Raw genomic sequence first — 7705 nt, 5'->3', positions numbered from 1 at the left:
TTTCATTTATTTAACATGTGCTTCAAGAAACGAGCGATTTTGTTAGTACGTCTCATTTCGAAAAGATTTTTCACTCTTCATGTACGTCCCATTCGCAGTTTTGACAATCTTCTGTTAAAAACGAAAAAAATATTTACATCAAGCTTTATATCAATGCATAATGAAAGAAAAGAATGAAACGAGCCAATAAGATACACTGAAACGTTAAAAAGCGGGACTAAATGTTTTATATTCTTGTTAGATTAATGTCAAGAACAAGTTGCTGGAATCAACATGAAGAATAGTTGTCGAAAAATACTGCTTTACGTGTCACGTCAGTAATTTCCAAGTATCTCGTCATACTTGCTAACATACTCTTACGCCAATTCAACGATTCTCTACGTATTTCACTCTTTTAGAATTTTACTTTCGGTGTATTTCTATTCGTCATCAAGATCATTCCGCGAGACGAACCAGGCGCGTTCCTTGTCGTTTATTTTCGTCTTGTAGAAAAATTCCCTCATAGAATTGTTAATCTCCGGTCAGGTCTTCCATGTGCTTTGGAACGTTGCTACACGTCCCGCAGGATCATCGAATGGTGTTAGCTTATCGCGCGAGCAGTTTTTAGTTAGCTGACATAAAAAAAAGAGTGGTTCGGCACATGCACGGGTATCACGAAACGCTAATTAATTGCGATGCAAGCCCACAGGGTCTACGGGCTCTGCTTTGCATTTTGCGTGCAGTCCCTCGTAAAACTACATGGCTGTCAGCCCGGGCGAATTTCAAGATGATTTATCGTCTTGGCAAAACTAAGTTTTTCGCGATACTTCGCGGAGGTTCTGAAAGGCGCGGGCAATGCCTTTATACATGCAACTATACTCGGTGCTGTTGGTTTACGCGGCTCGACGTCGTTGATCGACTTGTGTTTTATGTTCCTTCCATCCAACTCTGGCCACTGCTCCAACATGTTCCCTCTTCTCGCCTCTCAAACGTCGTTCGCTGAGTTTCCCCGTTGGCTTTCACGCGAAATGCTTCTGCGTCGTTGAACTATTATATTATCGGTATTTATGCAGGATAATGACCACCTCCGGCGCTAACTTTGGTAGCACGGAAACTTATCACGTTGTAAATATACGTATGCATTTGAATGCGATGGAGTCGTGTAGATTGCACGTCGAATACAATTTTATGCGAGTCACGGTATTTCTATTACTTCGTGCGATCAATTCGAATGAAAAATGGAAAAGGAAGAACCGGTGACGATAAAATTAAACGAGATTAAGTTTCTTTTCTACCAGTTGGTGCCTTGTTATATTCAGCGTTTGAAAGCTCGCACGAGATCATTGATTCAACGTTCTGAGAGATTATAAGGGACAACATGTAATCCTGAACTGATCACGTTGTTCTTTTGTGTTACATTATATTTTATGCTATACACACGTGCAATTTTTGAATGCAACGTTTTGATTAATTACATTCATTTGCTTAATAATTTGTACCAACAATGTGCCCTAATACTTACGTCATCTAATTACGTATAATGTGTACTGTTGTTTTATTTGTATTTTAAACGATCCATTTATGAACGTAACGCGTTATTTAAATAACGTGAAATCTGTTACTCGTGGCAATATGGAAAAGAACGTTATGACGAACGATTATCATATTAGCTTCCTGGCATATCGAAATGATCAAATTCAACATTATCTTTCGTTCGTGTGCGCTTGTTTACGATCGTGTTACAACGTAAAATTGTAATGCGCTACCGAATACAACGTTTCGCTTCTCTATACAGAAGCAACCGCATCAGAGGAGAGACGTTTATGTCCAGCTGTTGTAGCAGAAAGTAAAGTAGGGGGTGAGATTTTACAACGAGCCTCGGCTGGAGTGATTTATATTTTGAAAAAGCTGCATGACATTTACGATATCTAGTCGCAAATTATTTATAGCGGCTGCTTGTGTCGAGAGCAGCTCGCGATCCGTATCTTCCTTTTGTTAGAAGATTCTCAGTGATCGCAAAAACGACAAAATTCACCTCCGTCGCTTGAAACACGAGATAAGAATAAAAATTAAACGTTCGAACTAAAAATATACCTTGAACTTTTGCGAATTATCTATTGTCCATCCAATTATTTCAACTGGTTGAAAATAAATTTTGACTTCGAAGTTGAATTTATCGCAGATACTTACGGTTAGTTCGAAGTTCATTTCACTTTCGCAATTTCGACGAGATTATTAAAAGGGGAAAAGTGCGGGTAAATTGAGTGCAACTTCGTCTCTAATGTCAATGACATTCACCGCTGTTTTAGTCTAACTGCGTTTATTCTAGGACAGCGACAGAGAAATTAATAGCACAAATTCAGTTTTTAGATTTCAGATTTTAAACTTTCACGATGGTGAGATGTCACGATATTTTTGCTCCTCTGGTTTTTCGCAAAGTGCAAGTGCAACAGCGACACGAACGCTTCCGAGGAGCAATGCATATTTAGTTTCAGTTCACTTTAATCCGAAAAGAACGTTTACCTTTCTGAAGACCATGCTACTTCTGCTTCCACTTCTTGGGAATTCGACGACAACGCATGGACGTTAATAATTCTTGACGTAATTTTGAAAGTTTGGATTTTTGCCTGTTTCCATTTTGACTCTGTCGACGGGTCAGGCTACACAGCTTTCTGGCACGAATCCATTTGTCGCTCTTTTCTGGAATCATAAACCGCTCCCCGCTTTTCTTTATCAACATTTGGCGATCAAATTCGAGTTTCCAATTAATCTTCGACTTTTGGCCAGTGCACGCATTTATGACCGCCTTAACGTGGACCAGCATTTGCTAAAATAACGTGCTGACACTGATAACAGACTCCCGAAATTGTTCGTATTCTCTCATTTTCCGATTTATTTTCATGTTTTTCAACATGTTTTGCGTTTGGTTATTTCTGCAACGATTTTTATCAATATCTGAACCGAATTAAACGATCATCTTTTATCAATTTTATTTAATAACAGATACTGTATCAGCCAGGTATATTTGTATTGGCCTGTATTACGTTTCTAGATGTATAATCGCAAAATAATTTTCTTTTGTGAATTTAGCAATATTTTTAATACTTATCCTTATACGTTACTTTCAACGTTATTCTTATATTTATTATTATTTATTGTTATTCTTCCATTGATTTCCATTAATAAATGAATAATGGATAGGCATTCAAATAAATAATTATCTTTCGGTTGTATAATATGTTTTTGCTTACATGTTTCGTTTCGTTTCGAAAATATGTTTGTTCAGAAAATACCTGTTCCCGTGGAATTTTTGTGGAAAGGAATGTTACTTTTCTTTAAAGGAACTTCTTTGAGAAGTGTTCTCATGGAACAAATATTTTAAAATTTGTGTAATAAAAGTTTCATGAAAACAAGTTATCTTAGAATATATATTCTAAAAAAGGTTTCATAGGATAAATAAAAATACCAATATCTTATTAATATATCATATACTAGTTTTATTTAACAATATCATATTGCTCATTTGGTTATTTAGTAAATGGTGTATAAATCATAACATGATTAATTAACCGTTTTATAAAAAGTATTGAGCAGAAAAGAGAACTTGTCAAGATTAACACTTAAATAACATCTTTTTATAATTTAAATAAACTGAAATACACAGAAATTCTATAATATACGAGGGTATATTATCTACGTAAATTATTTAATAATTACTATGTAAATAATCTGTGAATTATCTACGTAAATATTACAAATAAACAATATATTCAGAATATCAATTAGACTGTAACAATTGTTTAATATCATTGTACTACTATTCACGGGATGATATTTAGCATTTGTTACAATAATCGAGAATTTCCTGAATATTGCTGAACAAAATTCCTCTTATAAAAAAATGTTCATTCGTTTATTTTACAAGTTCTATTCGCACTAAAAGCTTTATTTTCAAGAACTTTTCTTTCCTGTTCTCATCGGAACTTAGAACGTGTGAACACGTGAATTTTGAACAGAATCTATCAAAAAATTCCATAACTCTTCCTATTCCCTATAAATATCACTACATACTGTGACTTAATTTAGATTCCGTGCAGACTAACGGGCGTAATCTTCAAGCCGCCCCGTGGCAATAGACTTTCGATTCATTTCGGGTGAACGCCGTCAATTTGAAGAAAACGCGAGGCAACGAGCCGAGGCATAGCGAATTGTTCCGTTCCGCGAACCTCGTCACGTCTTAATTTCGCGAAACCGCGAAAACCTACAAGAACCGTGGCTTTCTCAAGACCATGCTAATGTTTCCAGAGGCACAAGCACGTGTACGTGTTCAACTGAGAACGCGTGCAAGTCTCTCGCAGCTCCAACGAACGAGAGACGGATTCACCTCGAAGCATAATTGCAGGAAAGAGCGGACATTGCTCGGCTGCGCCAAGAACCCCCGAGGTTTGTACACTTTTCTCCTTGATTCTCGTCAGATTTCGCCTTCTCGCTCTTATTTTTTCCTCCCTTTTTTTCCACCACAACCACCTTTCATCTTCTCCTGCTCGTTATATATTATTTCCCTTCCATACCAGTAGATTGCATGCGGCCAACTCGAGATATACGCTCGCCTTACGTGCACGCTTCTCGTGCGCGACTTAACACGTGTACATCATCCACCTTCGTGTGTACATCGCGCGAACCTTCTTTACCTCGTCTCCGCAGTTCTGTGCCGCCACCTGTTTTTTCCCATTTTTTTCTTCTTCCATCGTTCTGTTGAAGAACGTTGGCCCGTAACGCTAAATAACTTTTCCTCTAATGGTGGAGAAACGAGGCATTTCTCGCGGCTCTCGTTCGAGAAACAGCGGCTTGTTAGTATCGCACGTTCGAGAGCTATTTATAGGAACGGAAATTTGGCGTGTAAAACTGTTAAATAGATAGTACATTTATATTGTACGTGCGAGAGTGAGCGAGCAGACACATGTATGCATCCTCTCCCTAGAGTGTATGTGAGCGTCGCAGGATGTCCAGGTCTCAGTTGAGGCAAAAGAGCGACTAGAAGAAAATAAACAAGCAAACGAGTGTGTTGTCGAGTCCATCAAAGAGTAACCTACGTGTAGAGCTAAATTTAGATAATTTGTAAATAAATTTTAACTTTTTGTTCTCTCTAAATCCTCTCTATACCTTAACGAAAACAAATTTATAGAGAATAACCGAGTTTCGAATAGAAATGGAATTTACTGTATTTGCAACAGACGTGTCTAGCACGTATATGACTCGTGAATTTGTTTGAACAGCGAAGATAAGAAAAATAACGGTGGTCACTTGGAGATTAAAATAAACGGATCGAGGTGGAGGAATCTGGCGAATCGTTAAATCCAATCCGTTCCTCGACGTTTCGTACGATTACAAATTCCCATGCATACGGGAACATTAAAATCGTTATTCGGTGAAGTATTCGTGGCACCATCATTCTTGCCGACATTGTCGTCGCCCATCTCCCTACGTTTTGACAGTTAATGTGTATCAATGTGTTGTGTATTTCACATAAGCAGCACGCCAGGTATTTACGTTTATTAGCTATAAACGCTCCGCGGGTGGAACTCACCCCCCGAAGAATTTATGGCTCAGGTTCTTACGAAGATACGCTTCTAGATGGGACATGGTCTCGTGCGTTATGGCAGCGATCTTAGATCAAATCGTCGGGAACGTCATTGTATCGATTCACGCGTGTCCGCCTAAGACTATACGAGCACTTTTCCTTCGATTGCTGTCGATACGTTAAAAACAGCTTATTCTCTTCAAGATTGCTACCTATGAATGGTAGCAAAGAAGATGAAAGATCTTTGCTGATTGAGAAAATAAATTACGTAAAATATAATACTTTATGAATGTAGAATATTCTGATACCTTCAAGGTAAATAGCTAAGTCCGGACCAGTTGTTTTTGTTATAAAGTCGTGGTGTTTTATGTGATTCTGTGAAGATATATACAGCTTTGCAATTTCATTAAAGGGCGATTTATGTATGCATTTAGGAATAATAAACATTAAGTATAAAGATACGTGCTACTAATTGATCAGAGTAAAGATGCAGAATTTTAGGGTAATTAAAGTTACGGATCCACTTTCGTGCAAAAGACCGAAGAATTTTCTTGTCACATGCAGAACAAAAGCAATATATGTACATGCTCATACTTGAAGAATTCCATCCGAAATGTTAGCTACGAAGAATTATGCTTCGTGATGAATCGCCATTTCTAATGCGCATAATGAATCTTGATGATTTATACAAAGAATTTTTCAGCTCGTAACAATAGAGTGGTTCTTGCAACTACAGGAAGACATATCACGTTCCTATGTTATTCGCCTTATATCTTCATCCCGTAACGTTGCACATGTCTTTCGCTGTACGAGATATAGATCGTGATTTTACAGTTTACATAAATTACGGAGAACAACATTTCCATTTCATTGTATGTTACTATTCGTCTGTTTTTTACGTAAAAAAAAAAAATACTATTAGAAACTCTTACCAACTTTGCAAATAATATTCCAGTGAGATATTCAACGAGTATAAATAATTTTACGAAGTATCGATGCCTGAAGTATTGTACAATATGGATATTTCAAGGAATATCGATATTGAAAATTGATGCTTAAAATTCCGATACCTTTCGATACTTCCGTTTGGAGTACTTTGATATCGAATTGTTTGAATATCATAAATATGTATTGATATCGGCTCAGTCACAAACCAAGCAGTCACGTGTTTAATGACAACTAAAAATACGTGGCGTACACGTTCGAATATGATATATGGAGTTTTCGTCGTATGAAAATCATCATAAAAATGCAACGAATGCATTTCACTGTTGCGTTGCGTTACGCGCGTTGAACTTGAAATATTTAACGAAATTTTCGAATATTCCCGTACTTCTCGGGATCCGCCGTAATACACGTTAAATTCAAAGCATCTATAGCACGCTAAATATGCGAGATTGCAATTAAACAGATGTCGCACGTATTCGCATCGTAGCACAAAGTTGGCTCGTGACTCAAATTAATAGAATATCGTCTCATTGGTTGAAAGCGTCGCTTTGAGGATACGGATACCTTGCGATGTTTTAATTTATTCGACCAATTCGCTGTATCGATTTTATCATTAATTAAAGGATAATTAGGAATTCTTTGCTTTAATAATGATAATTTCATGTACAGCCTGATTGCGTTTATTTAAATTTGGAATGATTGGCACGAGGAAATTAACAGACTACAATTTGATAATTTCGAACAATATAATTCAATAAATTGCTGTATTTGAAAGAAACTAAGAATATATATTAGCATTCTTATTATTTCGTTTCTGATAGTCATTTTTCTTGTTTCATTGTTTCATTGATAATATTATCTGAAAATTGCTTCGTTATCAATTTGATGATATCGAACAATACGATTCAGTGAAGCGCTTCATTAAAAGGAAAGATTTAAAAGAAAATTAATAATATAACATTACCATTCTTATACGTTTGTTTGCAATAGGTGTTTCTTGTTTAATGATTTCATTTTTATATTATTGTCCGTTACAACATTTCTGTTTTCTGTTCCCTGCATTTACTCTTATCAATTCCCCTTTCTTCTGTACTTTACTACCGCAATTTCTGTATTTCCATTTTCTCTAATTGTATATTTCCCCTGCCTATCCCTTTCAATTTCTTTCACCCTGTATTATGTCTTTATTTCAATCGG

At 36.5% G+C, this 7705-nt stretch overlaps 1 protein-coding gene across 1 annotated transcript in view; it reads right to left on the bottom strand.

The window, feature by feature from the left end:
* LOC126919550 (uncharacterized) overlaps window positions 1-7705 on the bottom strand; it is a 143759-nt gene that overhangs the window by 22780 nt on the left and 113274 nt on the right. The gene's annotated exons all lie outside the window — the stretch shown is intronic.

The sequence above is a fragment of the Bombus affinis genome, chromosome 8 (genome assembly GCF_024516045.1).
Source record: "Bombus affinis isolate iyBomAffi1 chromosome 8, iyBomAffi1.2, whole genome shotgun sequence".
Lineage (NCBI taxonomy): Eukaryota > Metazoa > Arthropoda > Insecta > Hymenoptera > Apidae > Bombus > Bombus affinis.
This window is presented reverse-complemented; position numbering and strand designations above follow the sequence as displayed.